Source organism: Schistocerca gregaria, unplaced genomic scaffold, assembly GCF_023897955.1.
Source record: "Schistocerca gregaria isolate iqSchGreg1 unplaced genomic scaffold, iqSchGreg1.2 ptg000448l, whole genome shotgun sequence".
NCBI lineage: Eukaryota > Metazoa > Arthropoda > Insecta > Orthoptera > Acrididae > Schistocerca > Schistocerca gregaria.
The window spans coordinates 297,346-302,254 of record NW_026061869.1 but is presented as its reverse complement, the minus strand read 5'-3'; positions in this window follow the sequence as shown (position 1 = coordinate 302,254).

Genomic DNA, 4,909 nt, shown 5'->3' with positions numbered 1-4,909 from the left:
AATATTTATGAACTTCAAATGACACGACGAACCGTCTCGTTCTGCATATGGATGCAAACTCAGGTCATGCAGACTAAGCAATGATTTCGTGCCTGACGGATACTAACTGCCACTCCTGATTAGGCATACAGAGAGTGATATACCTCGATTTTAGACAGAGCCAGTTTGCAAATTCCATCTTTAAATTACATATCGCATGTATTTTTGCCGGACGCGAATTTATTGTCCCTGTAACGAACGACGAGAGATGTTGAATCTTGGTTCTTAACAAGTAACTTACGTGAATTGCCGTGAGGTAAGGCTTTGTATTGAGCAGGAATTCGAACTCGGAACTTAATCGGATAGATATCGACGCACAATCAACTGTGACATTTCGGATTTTCTCGGCAGTAGCTAGATGTTTTAACTGAAATGACGAGACGAAAAATTAATTTTTTTCCTTCCCAAGACCCCAACCCGGCATCTATCGCTGTTATATTCTAGAGAAAACGAACGTTAAATATGGGTTTGTTGCACCAGCAGCGACATGTGAGCGTGTTGGAACTAGAAATAATATGACGAAGAGTTCGGTGCTCACTGGGAATACAGCTCCACACATCATATCGCTTTTGACTACACACAAAGATACGTCAGCTTCCGAATTTTTGTCCAGCTCGGACTAACATCTTGAACTTACAGTGATCTCGCAAATAGTTCTGTGTCTCACTGGGTGTCAAAAACGTCACATATCGTTAGTGTTGACAACGAATGAAAATACATTAAACATTAAAATAATTATCCACCAGCAGATAGGCGTTCTCATGCTAGAGCTTGATAATACATAATGAAATCTATAGTGCCGGGCCAGGATTCGAACCCATTCACGCGCAGTATGTGGAGACGTTGAGGAATCTGCAGTTCTGAACAAACAACAAATAGTAGCCGTGCTGTATTCTCACGAAGGGATCAAATTGAGCGTTAAGTACGGTCTAAGTTGCATTCCCAGTTCAGAACCGATTTTATCGACATACAGAAGCTCAGATAAAATATGGACTAAATGTCCTGTGAGCCTACATAGCGTTTGTTTCGTCACTAGAAATAAATAACAAGTATAAGAAAGGTTTCTACGTGTCGCCGCTCCAGTCTTTATTGTGATTCATCCTAACGTCTACTTTGTAGAAAAGGAATATCATTTTTTATGTCAATTTCAGACCACAGTGTCATTATATCTTCTTCACTTGGTGTAGCCAGAAGAGAATGGAATCTGTCTCTTCTTATCTAAAATCATTGACAGAAGTTGGAATCGAACCCAGTCCATAGATATTCAAGCATATTATAAGTATGTGGCTCATTTTTCTATCGTAACGCCGTTGCACCACACTGGATGAGAATTGACACACAGGCTTCCTGTAGTAATTTGCAGCAGGTTCAGTAAATTCATTTACTTGGTTGACCGAATCACAATGAACTAGCTGCCTCGACTACCCAGTGCATAAATTCGACCGAAATAAAATCACGTACCTGCCACCTACACAGAACAGCCAACAGTGTAGGATGCACAAATTTGAAAAGGAAGTGTTTCTTTCCACTTGAGCTACTGTATTGCGCCATCTCTTTGTTGAAAACGTCGTGCAGTACAAATGTCGCATTTCATAAGTAAAGTTTTGTATTCCTAGAAACCCAAAATTTGCTTGTCAGCGGCGGGAAGAAGAGTTACCCGTTGTGCAGCATTGTAAGTTTTCACCATTGAACTATGAGCCGAAAGTATTTTTTTGCGATTTCCTTATCGATGTTTTATCTGACTGTTAGTAGCTCTTTCACAGAAGGGATAAAAACGTTACAGTCAGTGAGACTGGAAGTGCGAACCATAACAGATGCTATTTCTCAGGTCAGCGCATTACCATAGAGCTGGAGTAGAAGTACGTGTCTTAGCTTACTCTTACGAGATCGATAATGTCTAGCACTCGTAAACCGCTATTTAAAGGACGAGATTAGTTGCGATTTCCACGTGCAACGACTTTCCTGGGCTGAAAACCGTAAATTTACAATCTTTTGTTACACGTAAAGCGATAATAAATCAGATTATTCAATGGAAATGACAGGTAAAATCAAGTGAACTTTGAGGATAAATTCCGTGCACACCAGGAAGCAACTGGTCGATCACAGAGTTGCCAAACATACGTTGCCTTGTTGTCAAATCTCAGTTACAGTACCAGCAGAAAGAAGACGAACCGATGTGATCGTACAGCGGTCTGGGAAGTGACCATAGCTGGTGTCTCCAAGTCGCGGTTGCTACGGCCTGGAATACGTAATGCGTCTGATTCGCATTTCTGTAACTAGGTTTAGGGACTGGAGCGTGGTTACTAATAATACTCGGAACTGACTGAAAACTAAGCATCATATATCAGTAACTCTCACAGTTATTTTTATATTTATTTCGTAAGTGTACTAAAAACTAAGAAGCTCATTCAGAGACGTTTTCATGCCTCGCCGATAGTCGAGCAAAACAAACAAATAAAGAAAAAAAGAATGTGTGTGTGTATGATAGAGAGAGAGAGAGAGAGAGAGAAATCAAAAAGAATGAGAGAGAGTAAGAAATTGTTGTAAAGAAATTGAATCATGGTATGTAAAGAAATCTTTCATTAAAATTACACGTTACACGTCATTACGAAATATCGTATTCATGATCTATGAAACAAGAATTGATCTAATGTAATCTAATCATATCATATTGATGGCTATCCATGAAGAGTCATGAATTACCGAAATTTTTGCCAATACCAGTAATGAAATCTAAACTTGAAAATAGAAGACGACAATTTTTTTAATAAACCGGGACTCCTAACAAGACAATTTCGTCGCTGTTAACTAACCACGAAAGATGTCTGATATACCTCCATGCTCAAGTAACAAAGTGCGCATGCATTTAAAGATTAAGTGCATGATGTGAAGTTATATGACGGAGATACGAACCCAACACGTAATCGTATTGTTAATTAAGTAAAATCAAATTTACGTATCGGTTTTTCTTACCAGCTGCTAGGTGTTTGAATCTAAACTAAGGATACAAACTTTTGTACCTAAGCGACAATCTAACTACACGCCTACCGTGCATCCACAAATATAGCTTAAATATCAGTTGCTTACTCACCAACGGTAAGGTGTGTGCGTGTTTGACAAGAAATAATGACACCTATTGCGATTGTTGGCAACACATGAATAGACATTAAAAGCGCACGTTGGTTTTCACTAGCGGGACGGTGTGCACGTTATAGGGCTTGAACTGAAACTATGAATATTTTTGTATTGGATCAGGATTCGGACCCACATACTTACCTTTGGAGGAGACCTAGAGAAGGTTGCAGTCTTGCGAAAAGGGACGAAATGGTTGAACTATAATGTCCCGAGAGATTCAGATCCTCGAAAGAGGAGAAACGAATTCGAATCACAGTCCAACACCAAATTTTTCAACGTCTCTAGTTCAATAAATTACAAGTAAAATAAGAGCCCCATCCTTTAAATGGCTATCGGTTCATAAAATAAAATAAAATTTTCTAATGTAAGTAAGTTTACTGGCGACTGTATTTCTGTTTACGATGACTTCCGCTATGTCATTTCCCAACGTAACCTGGCTCTGCCCAGTTGGTAATGATGGAACGTGATTTGTATTGCGAATTCTGGATTATAACGTCTTTCTTTTGAGGTTACCAGACGCAAAGTAAATCTGTTTGTGCTTCTTAAAAGTAAATGTCTGAACCCACGCATTGCTCCTGTGATAGTTCCACCAGGCCATTGTGCCCATATTTCCCAGCCCCAGGAGTGAGCTGCAACGGATGATGTGCTGAGCTTACAAAAGTAGTCACGGTGGATAAAACGCGAGTCTATTAAATGTTTAAGTAGGAACAAGCTTCTGACGCGGAGATTATGCTATTCTCATGTCAGCAGGATGTAAAGATCCTTGTAGGCATCATAGGCTCGATGTGAAGCCATTTTCAAATGTTCACAAATTCAGATATTTTCTTAGTTCGTGAAGATCCACTGGGAAGTGTGAAGTTACCGGATAATTGGATTGTTACCGTCATTATTACTATCATTTTCTTCTTGCCGCTGCTGGAACACTGTACTTGAATATCAGTTCGTGCCTTTTGGTCACTATACAAGTAGTTTCCCAAGAAGAGGTTCTTTCTCTGTCTACAGAATTCTTTTCATGTTAATATCTATGAGTAATTACTCATAGATTACATTAAAACTAAAGTAATCGATGAAGACGTTACTTGATAACAATAACGCTCTGCCTTTCTTCTATTACTTGCGCCTAGAAATGGCTGTCGAGTACTGCCAAACCAAAAGCCAAGAGATCTTACTGCCTGCCGATATACGCCGCTGGCAATTTTTCCATATGATTTGGTCGACGTGACCTGTTTCAAGTTGTGTATGACAGAGAATGTTTTAGAAAATCAATTGTTTTCCTTTGCAATAAAGAAAAAGATTTTCATTCTAAGCTATCCAAGTTCAAAATTTTTGGAATATTAGTTCCAGTTTAATATTAGGAAAGTATTTCGCACTTGCAAAACTCGGATCCGGCCCACTGACCTTACACTCAGCCGCCGGCCATAAATTCTGGCTCAGAGTGACACCAGATTAAGTAACCTAATTTAGCGAAGATTATTTGCCAGTGCTCTCTCTCACCGGAAAATACGCAGTTCTCTCTTTAATTGGGCTCCATTAGTACACTGTAACAGTAATTTCTGTGTGTCTGCAATGCATACGGATTGTGGAATTTAGCGGTGCTCTCTCTTCCACTTCTTTATACAATATGACTGACCTAAACGGGCCCTTTATCGTTACAGGCCCTGAGCAGTGCTACATCATACTGACAACAGTAATGTTCTTATACTGACAATCTGACTGGTCGTTTCACCTGATTTTG